This window comes from Typopeltis vanoorti, chromosome 5 (assembly GCF_054136105.1).
Source record: "Typopeltis vanoorti isolate ZY-2024b chromosome 5, IOZ_Tvanoo_1.0, whole genome shotgun sequence".
In the NCBI taxonomy this organism is placed as follows: Eukaryota; Metazoa; Arthropoda; class Arachnida; order Uropygi; family Thelyphonidae; genus Typopeltis; species Typopeltis vanoorti.
Window position 1 is genome coordinate 169,088,832 of NC_143553.1, and position 16,824 is coordinate 169,105,655.

Below are 16,824 nucleotides of genomic sequence, written 5' to 3' on the forward strand. Positions count from 1 at the left end.
ATATATTATTATATAAAAATATTCACAAACCTTAAATTTCATTTAATATTACTATAACTTGTACCAGTAGCATTCAGTTTGTCTTCACTCGTCTCATTACTGTCACTTTTCATATTACTGGCTGAACTATTGTTATCATTCTCTTCAAAAACTAAGTCATCTTCAGTACCATCCATCGCGTTACTTATGCCACACTTTTTAAAAGACTTAATAATGGTCTTGTCCGTCCAAAACCATACATGCTTGCCCACTAATTACTATTGATGATGGCAGAGATTTCGTATGTTAATCGGGGATTCCCACATATGCAGCAAGACAAATGTTCGGCTCTCATCGAAAACATGGGAATCCAAAACTTACCCGGTATCACCTATCTTTGGACTATAAGACACGTCAATTTCTCTACGTAAAAAGATGGTTCGAAAAATACGGTAAACAGTAATCATCCAAACACAGATCCCAGAGGCACACTGCTAGTCACCTGCCTTTCCATATGCTACTTTTATCTCTTCATCTTCATATAGGGATAGATACCTTCATATTTATCCCTATTTGCTTCAATCAGTGTAACAAAGTTACATGTGGTATCCTGTAATAATTCAGAAATATCATCATGTAGCCATTCCCTTTATCCAATTAACTGTCAATATTATAAAAAAGTGAGTAATTTACTAATGCATGATCTTACCTTTCAAAAAACCATGCTATCTACCATAGTGTCACATTCTTATCTATCTCTGAATTCTGTCTGACCAATTTCTCCATACCTGTAACCACCACAACTGAGATATTGGTCTATAATTTGCAATGTGTGTCTTGGAGTCTCCTTTAAGCAATCACATACTAGTCACTGAATTAGAAACCTTTATGCAAAATGTTTGATCACGTATCACCTCGTGTTCTAGGCAGCTATTTAAGAATGCTGCTGGCGAGTAATTGTCAACAGCGTTGATCGCAATGGGAAACACAAAGGATCTTTCAGAGATTCAATAAAGGGTTTAATGCGAGTGCCGGTCTGACTGTAGCCATGATTTTGAAAATAGCAAAGCTGACTGATCTCTCAAAAGGTGAGATAATCCCAAATGTTGAATAAGTGGAAAAATAATCTTTGCTTCTCTAAGAGGTGTAACTAAGATAGTCTGTCAGGAATAAGATTGTCGTTGTCTCAGAAGGCTTATATGGATGAAGAGAAATTCCTGTGTGCAGTAATTGACCAAAGCATCTGATGAAGGCTGTTCCCAACCCATATCTCGCCAAACTATGCACAGGGAATTGAAGAGGATTGGAATTGGCAGTTGCATGCCTATATGGAAACCACTGATTTCTGTGAAGAGCCAGCAAGTTCTTCTACAGTGGTGTCAGGAACACCATGACTAAATACTGGAAAAAAAATCATGTGGTCCAGCAAGTCACAGTACACATTGGTCTGTACTGCCACTAGACAGAGTTTAGCAGGAACCCCATGAAGCAATGAACTCAGCTTGCCTTGTAAACCACAACTCAAGGTTCTAGAGATAACACCATGGTGTCGGGCAGGTTCTGTTGCTATGGAATGGGTCCCTTGATATTGCAGAAGGTCAGGTGTCCTCCAAGAAATATCTGAAACTTGTTACTGATTAAGTTCATCCTGCAATTTTGACTTTTTTTATCCAGCAGGTGAGGGTTGTTTCATCAATGAAATACTACTGTCCACTGTGCAAGAATTGTTCAGCAGTGGTTCAAGCATGACAAGGACTTCTACCATCTTCTCTGGCCACCACAAAGCCCAGATCTGAACCCTATTGAGAATGTATGGGACAAGTTAGAAAAACAGATCCAAGAGCAAAGTCCTCTTCCATCAAATCTGAATTAGTTAAAGGAATGTCCGATGAATGTCCTGCATGCAGAAAATGTAGCTGCAATACAACACCTTGTGGAATCTACACCAAACTGCATATGTGCTGTAATTCAGGCTAAAGCTGTAATTCCAACAAGGTATTAAATAAAAGTTTCTAATTCAGTGGCCAGTATGTGTATTTTGTCCTCTATCCACTTCCTTGAGATTTTACCAGAGCTAAATTAAAGATATTGGGGTGCTTAAGGGTCAAGCCAGTATAACTCAGAGGAGACCTCCACATAACCTTTAAAGGAATGAGGAGAACCGACCAGGGCTTCTGACCAAATGTCCAATCCTCATCTCCTCGTGGTGCACCCTGTTGGGTATCTACCTGGATACTGAATAAACGAGGATGGTTTGGCAATTTGGAATTTAGCCGACCAAATTGTATCCTTATTGGCTTAAACCAACATAAAAAAATGATGGTACAACATGAAAAATTTCATGCCAGCTGGGGCATCGCCCGGATAAACAAGGGCCCCCATTGTTTTCGCCATGGAACCAGCGTGAACAGCAAAAAGTCAGCTACTGAAACGAATCTGAAATCACACCACAACATAACATCACCAGAGTTAAAGATCGGTACTATTAACATAAGAAGCCTGAATGGCAAAGAAATGGAGCTAGCTGAGAAATTAGATAAGTACCAGATCGGCATAATAGGGGTGACTGAAACAAAAAAGACAAAAACTGGTGAGATCTTTCTGAGCAATAAATACAAAATGTTATATTCAGGCAATGACAATCAACGAAAAGAAGGAGTAGCCATAGTATTCAACACTACATAAAAGGCTAATCTTCTTGAACGGCAGGCAGTCTCAAGTAGAGTAATGTGGGCAAATACCAGAATCGGGAACTGCACAATGACACTTATCTGTACCTATGGTCAAACAGAAGGTTCTACTAAGGTAGAAGTGGAGGAATTTTTTGATGCTTTAGAAGAAAGAAAAGTTGGTCCTTGTTAGGGATCTAAATAGGAGAGTAGAAAATGATTGTCAGACATACAAAAATATTTTGGGATATTTGGGGAAAAGAACAAAGCTAATAATAATGGCAAATACCTGTTGGATTTCTGCTTAGAACATGGACTGGTTATTACTAACACCATGTTCCAACATAAAAATGTGCACAAATTCACATGGAGAGAAGAGGCAAGAAATAAGAAAAGTCGCATTGACTATGTCATTGTTGATAGTGAATGTTTTTCTCCTTGGTGCGGGACACCAGAGTGTACAGAGGATTTGAAATTGGAAGTGATCACTATTTAGTCTTGAGCAGGATAAAATTGAATTTCATATTGAAGAGAATGACATGCAAGAAAGTTTTAAAGCGAATAAAAGTTAAGCAGCTCTCAGATGTGAACTGTAGACTAAAATACACAAAGATTATTGAAGAAAAAATGAAAGAGTTTGAGAACAAGAACCAAACCTTGGAGATTCAGTGGCAAACCTTGAAGAAAATCCTGATTAATTCAGCCAAAGAGGCATGTAGTTAGGTTGTCTGCAAGGATAAAAAAATCAGAATTCCATGGTGGACACAGGAAGTTAAAGAGGCAGTGAAGGAAAAGAAGAAAGCGTATCAAAGGTTCCTGGCAAATAAGTCACCTTGTGCTCTTAGAGGATACAGAGACAAATGTAAGAAAGCTAAACAATGTGTAAAACTAGGTAAACAAAAGTCATGGGAGGACTTTGGCAAGAACATAGAAAATAAATATCAAGACGGTGGTAAGATATTCTGTAGGTTGTTGAAGAAGCTTAGAAATTGAGTAAAGAGTGTTGTAAAAGGAGTTAGAGATGACAAAGGTGACATGAAAACGGGAGAAAAATATATCCTTGAAGTATGGAGTAATTACTTGAAAAAAATTGCTAAATGAAACAAGTAGTGAGCACAGTGGTAAAAAACACTCAACAGGCATACAGTCAGGAATAGATATCCATACTTGAAGTAGAAAGAGCTATCAAAGGCTTGAAATGTAGAGAGGCAGCGGGAGTAGATGATATTCGACCAGAAATGCTGAAGTATGGTGGTATAAAAGTCTTACAGTGGCTACACTGCATAGTTCAGAAAGCCTGGACAGAGGGACGAATTCCCGATGATTGGAGTAGAGCTCTAATAGTACCCATATATAAAAAGAGAAATAAAACTGAATGTGAGAGTTACAGAGGTATTTCCCTCCTGGGTGTTCCTGGCAAGATCTATTGAAGTATACTTGAGAAACAATTGAGAAGAATTGTGGAAAAAAAGCTGGGTGAAGAACAAGCTGGATTCAGGCCAAATAGAGGCTGTCAGGATCAGATCTTCACTTTAAGACAAATAGTTCAGAAATCATGTGAATATAACAAAGATCTGTATTTAAGTTTTATCGATCTGGAAAAGGCATATGACAAGTTGCCAAGAGAGAAGATATTCAATTGAATAGCTTCTCTCTTGAATTACAAGTCAGCAGTTAGAATTGAAGGAAGTACAGGAAGATGGTTTAATGTTAAATCTGGTGTGAGACAAGGATGTACATTATCCCCTCTGTTATTCATTATCTACATGGATCATATTATGAAGGAAAGTTGTATTAAACCTGATATCAAAATTGATGATGTTAATGTCAGCTCTTTGCTTTATGCAGACGATGTCATACTTCAAAATAAATCTGCTACAAGTCTGCAAGATTCCCTGACTAAATTGAATAACTGTTGTAACAGGTATGAAGGTCAGCAATAAAAAGACAAAGACAATGAAAATAGGCAGAATCGTTGAAAATGTCAACCGTTTTGTGAATGGAGAACCTGTGGAACAAGTAAAACATTTCAGCTACTTAGGCATGATTTTTAGTGAAGATGGTAAATTAAATATTGAAATAGACAACAGAATCAACAAAGCTGGTATGGTAGGAAGTCAATTGAATAAATTCATATGGAGTAAGAGAGAAATTAGTCAGAACACTAAGTTAGCTGTATACAAGACTGTGTTCAAACCAGTTTTAACTTATGGATCTGAGAGCTGGGCCAGAAGTAAAACACTTGACCAAAGACTAGAGACCACAGATACGAGAGTCCTGAGAAAGATTAGAAGCGTGAACAGATGGCATCAATGGCAATATCATATTAAAAACGAGGATATTAGGAAAGAACTTGACATTGTCCGCATCCAGAATGCGTTAGCAGAGCTAATCTCAGGTGGTATGGTCACTTAAACAGAATGGGAGAGGAAAGATTAGCAAATCAAGTGTTCTCTGCCAGGTTGGCAGGAAAACGAGCCAGAGGAAGACCAAGATATAGGTGGATTGATACGGTATAAAGTGGCTTAGACGAGAGAAATATAAGATCTGATAATGTTGGAATCTTGATAAGTAACAGATTGATTTGGAGGAAAGTTGTAGATAGGAAGTTAATGATGTAAATTTTTCATGTAGTACTATCATATCCTGTACACCCCTTGAGGTTACATGTCAGGAATTTGATGATGATGATGATGAAATTAAAGATATCAAGAAATTATATATTTAGTTTAATCCATTATCCACACTTCCTGTGCAAAAATGGACGAAATGGCACACAAGATATATATAGACCTTAACCAGCCCTATTTCTGTTCGCTGTGCCTCCCATCTGTAAAACAGCTCCTGAACTTAAGAAAACGAATAGAAAGCCTCGAAAAACACATCAGTGTTATGAACGAAACTCTTTCCTCCAAAATAAGCACATTAGAAACCAAGTTTGAATCAACTGACAATTGGCAGCGCAATGGAAATTCACCTCTCCAGCGAATGAACTCCGTGAAATAATCGTATCAACGATGCAAGACTCGATGGAGGTGAGAAAAAAAAATTCAACACGATCATTTTGAACTTTCCAAAAGAAAACGGAAAAGCACTAAAAGATGACATCATCAAACTAGCTGAAGAATGCGACATCGACCCTAAAAATATCGTCAGATGCTATCGTGTCAGACCCATAAACAAAAGCAAGGATGGAATGAATTTTCCACGCCTCGTAAAAGTGACTTGCGACACGCCAACAAGCACATCAAAACTAATAGCGGCAATCAACAACAAGTTCCAAGACACTTGTCCCAGTCGCACATACGTGCTCGACCAGATTTATCATTTGCACAAAGCGAACAAGGATGCCATCTTTGAAGACAACTTACAGAAAAAACATCAAAATGGTGACGCCACTAGCAGCCACCATGGTGACCAGTATGCAGGCACTGCATAGGAAACATGCAGTATCCCAGTGGTCAAACATATGACTCACAAAACCCTACAAATCCCCTTTACTAACATCCGTGACCCAAACTCCAACCTTAATAATGTCCACTACCACCTGCAGTCTACCAAACCCCACCTATTATTTCTGGCAGAAACTCAGATCTCACCTCCCTCCAGCACTATTCATCTGAACCTTCCAAACTACACACTCTAACTCCTTTCGACGCAAGGGTGGCATCTGTTCTGACATACCTTGCCAGAGAGCACTCAACCTAGAATCGGCCAACTTTGATCTTCTCTGGATGAAAATGTTCCTACCCAACTCAGTCAAATTCAGATGCTATCTCTATCGCTCCCCCAAATGCAACCAACCACTCTGAGCTCTTTAATTTCCTCTCCCTAAAAATTGACTTTCTCCAGTCCCACTTTCCCAACAGCAAAATCATCCTCTTAGGAGATTTTAATGTCCACAATATCAACTGGCTTTCCTCCTCCAGTTGTATAGATTTTGTAGGCAGAGATGCTGAAACATTCGCCATCACTAATGTTTCAGCATCTCTGAACACTCTCCAAACACCCTAGACCTCTTCCTGATCAATGACCCATCCAAATACACAGCGAAAGTAGAGGGCCAGCTAGGCAATTCTGACCACAACCTAGTGTTAATCTCCTCCCCCATGCGACAATGCTTACACAGCCACTCCAATACAAAAATACTTTGGCATTATGACAGTGCCAAGTGGGACAGCCTCCACAACTTCTATGCCTCATTCCCATGGTTAGACTATTGCTTCCGACCTTCCAACCCAAACACAAGCACTGAACTCATAACTAAAGTAATTCTCACTGGCATGGAATCATACATTCCCCACAGTATTCTGACCTGCCATTCTCTAACTAAACCCTGCCATTCTCTAACTAAATCATTTTCCAAAAGATGTGCCAAGGCAGTACAAATAAAAAACCAAACATATTACCACTGGCTCAGATCAAGAACCCCATCCTCCTTTAGAACTTACACCCAAGCCCGAAAGAAATGCAAAAAACAATCAATGCTTCCAAAACAAAGTTCGAAAGAGAAAAAGCAGGAAATTAGCAGACTGTCCAAATGGCAGCTGAGCCTTTTGGTCTCTCGCCAAAGCAATCGGCTGCAACTTTTGCCCAACACTATTCCCACCTCTATCATATCCAGATGGCTCCATTGCATCATCTCTTATAGAAAAGGCTAATCTCCTGATCTCACACTTTGCCTCCAATGCATGCACAATTGACAATGGCAAATGTCCCCCAACCACTTCAGATGCTCAACATACAATGTCCCCTATATCCTTTTGCCAGAAAGAGATCAGCAAAATACTGTCTAAATTAGACACAAAAAAGTCTCCTGGCCCTGATGGCATTCCTCCAATTGTCCTGAAGGTTTGTGCACCAGAACTGTCTCCTGTCCTATGTCATATATACACTCTTACTCCACTGGTATCTATCCCACAGCCTGGAAATTGGCCTATATTCAACCCATTCCCAAAAAGGGAAGTCGCTGCCATCCAACTACCACCTTATCTTGCTCACCTCAGTCCTGTCTAAAATAATCAATTTTAGACACTACCTTGAAGCTACCTGTCTAATAAACGACTGCCAGTATAGATTCTGTCGCTGCCGATCAACAGGAGATCTGCTCACATATGTCACCCATCTCTGGTCAAATGCCATGGAGAAGTTTGTGAATCTCAAGCAGTGACTTGATATTTCCAAGGAGTTTGACAGGGTCTGGCACAAGGGCTTACTAAGCAAGCTGCCATCATTTGGTCTATCCCAAGACCTCTGTAATTGGATTGCCAACTTTCTGTCTGGACACTCACTATGTGTGGTGGTGGATGGCACCTTATTCTCTCACCATTCAACTAATGCTGGGTTTCCTCAAGGTTCTGTCCTCTCACCAACCGTCTTCCTACTATATGTCAATGACCTACTTCATCTTACCTCCAACTCAATACACAGTTTTGCAGATGACAGCACATTGCACTCCTCCCTTTCTTTTGATAAACTTTACTCCACACAACTCACCTCAACCTACAGATCAGCAACCACCACTGCCCTTAATTCAGACCTCCAAGCCATCCTCCAATGGGGGTTCAGATAACATAGTCAATTTCAATGCAAATAAAACCCAGTACTGTCTCATTTCTCATAAAAAAAGAACCAGTTTCTCCCAGTATTATTTTTGACAATACCCAAATTTCCAGACAATTTGAGATTTCTCTTCTTGGAATTACCCTGACATCAAATGTCTCCTGGCTCAAACACATAAGAACCATTGTAAAAAAACTAGGATTTCTATTTTGCTCAAGACGTTACTTCACCCCTGAACAGCTATTAACCTTATACAAATCAGAAGTCCACCCAACCATCGAATACTGCTTCTGCATATGGGATGGGGTCTCCAAAAGCTCCCTCGCATTGCTCGACTCCATACATCTCATAATCACCTGCCTTGTAATCACCACATATATTCTCCTCAAGTGAAACATTCTATAGGTTTGGCTTTCCTAGATAAAGACTTCATAATCACTCTTCCCAATCAGAGACAATGCAGCTACGGACAAGTCCTCTAATGCTTTCACTAGATCCAGTACTCTCAAATCTTGAGATACTGTATCATCTTCTTCTTAAGTAGCTTCTCCAATTTGGAGGTTAGCAATCATCATATGCCATTGATTAGCACAGCCATTGATTTTCCCTCATCAATGGTTGAAATCAGAAATAATTCTTCACAAAAAAGGCATAAAATCAGATATAAACAACTACAGGCCTATAAGTTTACACAACTATAAAATTTTTACAAGAATAATCCTCAAAAGAATTTGTAACTATCTGGATTCTGAACAACCATATGAACAAGCAGGTTTCAGGAAAAAATTTTCTAATAGACCATCTATACACAGAGCCGGCCCTACCATACAAGCAAGCGAACCAAGCATCGCTTGGGGCAGCAAAATATTGGGGCAGGTGGGGGGGGGGCAGATTGATTCGAAAATATTTGGAAAATTCCTTTGTGTTGGCAGCTGAGGAAAATCAGCAAAGATATTCAGCAGGTAAGGGGGTGAAGACGTTTGGATATGTTGTTTGGAGACATCGGACTAAAAAGCGAAAGAAAACTGAGCATTTCATTTTCTGTGTCTTAATACTCTCTCTCTCTCTCATTCTTTTCTTGAAATAATTTCTCTCAGATCTTCTGATTTTTTTACTGACCTCTTAACAAAGTGACCAAACGGTGCCCATAGACGAGGGTTCGGGTCACTGACAACCTTTCCCTTTTCTCCGGTTAACGGGTAAAAGGGAAGGGATACAAAGTGTGAGGTTCGTGGAAATGTTTTTCTAAGAATGTTTCCAAGCCCTTCCTGCAAAATGGAAGCATTTTTAGGAGATTAGTCTCATCTGGCCTGTCGTTCTCATAGCATCAGTAGTGAGAGTTCATCTCTAGTTATTTGTGGTTGCATAATTCGTGTGTTAATTTCAAGAGAAATAAAATTGTCTGATAATTAAATTTTGTGATTTTACATTAACTAGTTGTTAAAAAGTTAATTTTCCAAAGCGGTTGGTTACAATGATATCATCAAGGTTGTATTTGGTAAGTAAAGTTAATTATTTCATGGTGTGGAATTGTTTTTGTTGCTTTTCCGATCATATTAATAATGTTTTTCAGAAATACATAAGGCTCAGTGACCTCAAGTAATTTAAACTGATTGCATATAATTTATAATAGATTTATGTTTGCTTTTTGATGAATTAACTGCACAATTCGTTAAAAATAAACTTAGAGGAATGAAATTGACAGTGATTAAAGTATTTGATCGTTACAATGATTGATATTTACATTTTTATTTTAAATATTACTGCCATAAAAATATCTAATAATATTACAATAATATTCAGTATTATATTATATTTTGATTTAATTATCATAAAAAATTAAAATACTATTCCTACGTTACAGTTAAACAAAAGATGCTTGGTCGTAAAAAAAAAAATCAGGTGCCCAATATAGCAAGAGAAAAGCTCAGATTCAATTAGAAATGAAAAAGCAATCAGTCTTTACAAAAATTCTTAAAAGAACATCCAGCTTTGAGAGAATCTGTAACAAGCGAAAATGTGGTCCTCGAAGACAAGAAAAATGAGCCTTCTTTTGAAATTGAGCATATGTCTACGGGAGAGGCAGATAGTGCGATCAATTCTGTTCTTGGAGTTAATGGAATCGTTGACAATATGTCGGATCCTGCAACCTGGCCATCTGTTATCACAGATTCATTTAGATTAGAGGCAGTTTTAAAAGGACCAATAAAGCCAAGAGCAGATATTAATTACCCTAAAGATAAAAATAACCGACGATTTACAGTTGCAAACATCAAAAGGAACTGAGAAATGGAGAGGCGATTAATAGAATATGGCTTGTTTATTCACTCATTAAAAATGCAGTATTTTGCTTTTTTGTAAACTTTTTAGTTTGACAAAAAATTCTATTATTGAAGATAGTTATAATGACTGGAGATTCAAACCCTTAAAGAACATGAAACCTCATCAATTCACTTTGAATCACATAAAAAATAGACAGAACTCAAGAAAAGCGTTTTTAGTAATAAAACATTAGATTCATATTTGCAAACCAATTTGAGTGCTGAAACTCATCATTGAAGGAGTATTAAAAAGACTATTAGCTATAGTCGAATTTCTTGGCCATCAATGTCTCCCTTTTAGGGGCTCATCAGACAGATTGCATGAAAGCAACAAGGGTAATTATCTACGATTAGTAGACTGCTGGCAAAATTTGATTCCGTCATGGCAGAGTATCTGCAAAGAATAAAATCAAATGAACTCCATAATCACTATTTAGGGGAAACTGTTCGAAATGAACTAATACAGCTAATGTCTCTGGCAGTGCAAAATAAGATATTAGAAGATTTAAAGCAGGCGAAATATTATTCAATAATTGTTGACTGTACACCAGATGTAAGCAATATTGAACATATGTCAATAATAATACGTCTTGTCAACATCAATCAAGGGGCAGAAATTTGTGAGCGCTTCCTAAATTTCATTCCAGTAGAGAAAACAACTTCATCAGGACTTACCGATGCTATTTTTATGGAACTTGAAAAGTCGGGTATTCCCATAAGTAATATGCGTGGTTAAAGTTATAACGATGTTTCAAACATGAAAGGCAGACCTTTGGTTGTTCATAAAAGGATACTTGGTGCAAATAATCGAGCATTTTTTTGTTCCTTGCCATGCTTAGTCCTTGAATCTTGTCGTCAATGATGCTGCTAAATCATCTCATATCACTGTTTCATTTTTTTAGATTAATACAAGGTATCTATGTTTTTATGAGTGAATCTACAAGACGTTGGTCTATTTTAATTAAAAATGTTGCTAACTTAACTTTAAAGCCATAAGTGAAACTAGATGGGAAAGTAGAATAGAGGCGATCAAACCTTTCATGTTTCATTCCAGTGAAATTTATGATTCCCTTTACAAACTAAGTCAAGATTCATTCTTTGATCCAATTTCTTGACATGAAGCAGAAACATTGTATAATCTGGTATAATTTTAAAGACCATTAACATAGCCAGTAAGTATTCACAGGAAGAAAAAAATATGCATTTCTCAAGTTGTTGATATATTAAAATCAACCCTAGAAATCCTAAAGAAATGTCGGTCGGATATTGCATTCAATGAATGTCTAGAAGAGGCCAAAAAAATTGCTGCTGATCTAGAGGTCCAACCAATTTTCTCCATAAAGAATCTTATTTGTTCCCGATGAAAAACTTTTAACTCTGCTCCTGATGAATCCCTAATTGATTTGAAGATGCAATTTAACGTAGATTTTTATTTCCATGTCTACAATGTAGTAATAATTTCTATAGAGGAAAGAGTTATGCAATTACATAACCCAGTAATTTATTCAGTTTTCTATGTGATGTAAATAAATTAAAAAACCTTTCTAAAGATGAACTTTTAAAAAAAATGTTTGGATCTACAAGCAGCACTAACAAACTGAAATGATATCAATGAGACCGACTTGCATGGCTTGGAAATGTTAGAGGAAATAACAGCACTGTCCCCTTTAAAAAAATCAGATAGGACACCATTAGATATGCTGCAATTCATTTTGGCAAATGATTTTGCTCCTAATATGGCAGTTGCATTGAGAATCATGTTAACTCTCCCAATAACTGTAGCGTAGTGTGAAAGAAGTTTCTCTAAATTAAAACTTATTAAAAATTATTTGAGATCAACTATGTCTCGAGAGCGACTGACAGGACTGGCAACTATCTCTAAAGAGCACAGATGTTCTTTAAAAAAATCAAATTTGAAGATCTACTTCACGACTTTGCATCTGCAAAATCCCGAAAACAGAAATTCTTGTAAATATATATATGTGACTTTTACATTGAATTCAATGTAACTATCTTTGATTTTTGTTATTTTTATTATTAGTGACATTTTGATCTTATTATTATGTATATTAATTTTTTATATCAAAGCTTTAGATTATTAAATACATGAAAATTCAGAACAATCAAAATGTAAGGTTTTTCAATAGTGAAAGTATGAAAAACGGTTGTAAAAATGTATGGAAATTTAATATTAAACCACTGTAACCTTTAAAAGGCGCCCTAAGCGTGGTGACTTTGGGACGCAAAAATACTTTGCACCCCAAAGTCACCACACTTAGGCCGGGACTGTCTATACACAGTTAATCAAATAGTAGAAAAATATTTAGAACACAATAAACCTTTATATATAGTCTTCATTGAACATAGCAAAGCATTTGATTCCATAGAGACATTGATTCCACATTACCCTCTTTTCTGTGCTTTGAAAGACATTATTATAGAGGGCGCTGTGTAGGCATACGAACAGGTGCACTGTGATATCGCTGCTCCCAATTTTTATAGTTTTAAAGTGGTTCCAACTCCTGTTTTTAATGTGAAAGTGTTCCCAAGTAACTCCACTTGTCATGCCGAAGACAGTGATATAAAATTCACCAAAATCGGCTAAGAAGAAATTAAATTTTGAAGTGTTGAAAAGTGAACAGAGAGGACCGCAGTCAACAACGAGCAAAGAACAAAGGACATCGCCATCTTTACAATAACGCCATAGTTGCTCAAGAGAAGACAGGTGAGTCATGAAGCATATCAAATGAATGGAGGAATTATCGTCCGATGGAAATAATATAACCTGTATGAAATGCAGTAGGATTCTATTCTACACTTAAAATGTGCCAGCTTTTCAGAAACCTGGCAACGTAAATCCTATGCAACACGCGAGAAATGGAAGTGCATACTCTGCAGGAAGAACAAAGAAACGCACCTAAGGTAGCCACCTACGATGCAGCTGATTATACCAGAGGCAAAATCAGACGACAAACTGAACAGACAAAAAAATGCAGGTGAGTCCTATAATTTCAACTCTTTAAATATACTAATAGAAAATGGTCTAGAGACTATAAAAGCCAGCTTAGTAGATCTTGTGCAAGAACTCCTTGACAAACAGAACGAACAAACAAAAAAATCTAGCGAATATGAAGATATGGTCAAACATAATAATTTAGCAGTGACAGAAGTGCTGAAAGACATTATTATTATTATTATTATTATTATAGAGGGCGCTGTGTAGGCATACGAATGGGCACATGGTGATATCGCTGCTCCCATTTTTTATAGTTTTAAAATCAGCATTAACATACTAAATGACAGGCAACACAATTTGATGAAAGAGACATCCGAATTCCATCAAGAACTTCATTCTCTAAAACTACAATACAAATGTTTAAATCAGCAACAACATAAAGAAGATCTTGTCATAAACGGTCTTCCTGAAACTGCACCCACAGAAAACCCTCAGAGACGTAGTTTTTAAAATTAGGGCATGCAATTGATATCCAACTACAGCTTAACGACATTCAGACCGTAAATCGGATTCCTAGGAAAAGCAAAAAACAAGGCCTGCCATGACCTGCACCAGTCAGTTCATCTTACAAGTAAGTCCACAAGAGACAATCTCATTAAAGCCAGCAGACAGAAAAAACCAGTTGCCAAGGACTTGAGCGCATTGCAAGATAATATGCCAATCTTCCTATCCGAATATTTAACACCATTCAACCAGAATCTGTTGTACCAAGCAAGAAAAGCAAAAACAGAAAAAAATTATCAATTTTTGTGGATCAGAGATGCCCAGATATTCTTGAGAAAGTCACAAACTTCAAAGCCGATACAAATTAATAGCTCAGAAGACATAGAAAGGCTGCCACAGTGAAAAAAAAAAAAGTCTCCTAATTAGTTCAAGAAAGAAGACCACAATAAAAAAATGTGAACCATCAAGATAGATGCAATAACACCAGAATATATAGGCAATTTCACTTTGATCAGACCTTTTAGATCATTCATTTGACCTCCCAAATATCAGCCTACTTCAAACACAGCAATCAAATCATTAAAAAAAAAGAAAATATATATCTAACTGGTGTCATCCTCAGATAAGCTTATTAAAAAGCTTCGAGGATGCAAGCTGAGACATGACATCTCATCCGAGATCAACAGAAAAAAAAAAGAAAAGATAAATAAATAATTTATTATATTGAAAAAAAAAATATTATTAAAGTTGTAAAATTGCAAAGTCTCATTGTTCATGGATGCAGCTGTCGATTTTTATTTATTTATTTTTTTAAAAATTATTATTGTGTAAAGTGAAATGAATGCATATAGTATGTTAATAATAAAAAAAGTAATTGTTAATGTGAATTATGAATAAAAATGAATTGTAAAATTAAAATGTAAATGACAAAATGCAAAAACAGCTGTTTAACTGTTTATATGTAAAACCAACTGTCAATTGTTTTTGTTAGGATCACAATTAATTATAGTATTACGCTGTTCTAATTCTAATAATTTTAGTAACATGTAACAAACTGTACCCTACACTCATGTAATTTCTTTGAAAGATAATAAACTGTGTTAAAAAAAAAAAAAATATTATAATATCTTTCAAACAAATTTCTTAGTTAACTTTTTTTGTGAGCTATTAGTAGTAAACTCTACCAATCAACCAACCTTTGCTGGGAATCGAGGAAAAATATATCTGGTTACTTCAAACCATTTATGAAAATAGTGAAGCATCTATCAGGTTGGAGGGACGTGACGACTTCTTTAGGATGGAGAGAGGCATCAAACAAGGTGATCCCATTACTCCCAAACTTTTTACAGCAGCCCTCAAAGCCATTTTCAGGGATCTCAATTGAGATTATTATGGTATTAATATACAGGGGAAGATGTTACACAATCTACGTTCTGTGGATGATGTTCTGTTTGATGAAGATGCTCTTAACTTAATCTGATGATCGATGAATTGAATTGAGCAAGCAAGATATGAATTGAGCAAAAAAGCAAGGAAATAGGGCTAACAATAAACTATCATAAAACAAAACTAATGACAAATCATGAACATATTCCCATTGATGTTAAAAATACTATAATAGAACATGTAGAAAACTACAAATACTTAGAACAAATGATCTCCTTGTCAAAACACTTTGACCTTGAAATACAGTGCAAAATCGACAGTGTTTGGAAGAGCTACTAGGGACTGAAGCGTTGGATGAAAGGTGACATCACCATTTGTCTAAAAAAAAAAATTATTAGATATGATTGCCCTGCCAACTTTGACTTATGGTTCCCAGACTTGGGCACTAACTACTACACAGACAAAAAAGCTCCAAGTTTGCCAAAGGACAATGAAGAGGAGTTTACTTTCAGAATCTAAACTAAACAGAATAAGGAACAAGGACTTAAGAGATTTAACAAAAATAAAACATGTCATTTGGAGAGCTAGAAAATCAAAATGGGATTGGGCAGGCCACTTTGCAAGATATCAAGATGATCAAAGAGAGCAACAGAGTGACTGTCAAGAGAAGGAGTTAGAAAACCTGGAAGACAGAGAAAAAGATGGAGAAATGACATCAAAAAAACAGCTTGGTGTCACATGGACAAGAGTGGTCCTGAATAGGGGAGAGGGAGAGAGAGCAGGAGATGTTGAGGGAGGCCTTTGCCCCGCAGTGGGACATCTAGGCTAACAACATTCATGGTACACCAATGTCAGATCTTCTGCCATTCTTTTGATCTTGAAATAGCTCGTGATTCCCATTAACTTCAATACTTCTTCATTAATTTTTTTCCTCTTCCAGTAAATCTTCAGTGCTCGCCTATAACACCACATCTCATAGGTCTACACTTTTCCTGATTATGCATTTTGTATGTCAACATTTCACATCCATACGTGGACCATACATAGGATTTATTATTCTTATTTTAGTCTGTTTATTTATTCTAGAGGTCATTTATTATAGTAATTTATTATTCCAAAACGCTTCCTTTGCCTTAGCTATTCTTGATTTTATTTTCATAACTGTTGTTCCATCTCCTGTAATCATTACCTCTAAATAATTATAAGCATTTACATTTTGAATGAATCCTGTTGATATTTTAAATTTGTGTTTTGTTGCTGTTTTTTGCTTATTACTATATACTTGGTTTTATTCGTATTTAATACTAAGCCATAATTCTGACTCTTTTTGATTAGTATTTCAATCACATTTTGTAACTATTTTTGATTTCGCTATAAACACCAAATCATCAGAAAATCTAATATTGTTAATTCTAATACTATTAATTTTTATTCCCATTTCAATTTC

At 36.5% G+C, this 16,824-nt stretch overlaps 1 protein-coding gene across 1 annotated transcript in view; it reads right to left on the reverse strand.

Annotated features, from left to right (window-relative positions):
* LOC150107048 (signal transducing adapter molecule 2-like) overlaps positions 1–16,824 on the reverse strand; it is a 387,379-nt gene that overhangs the window by 190,216 nt on the left and 180,339 nt on the right. The window lies entirely within an intron of this gene.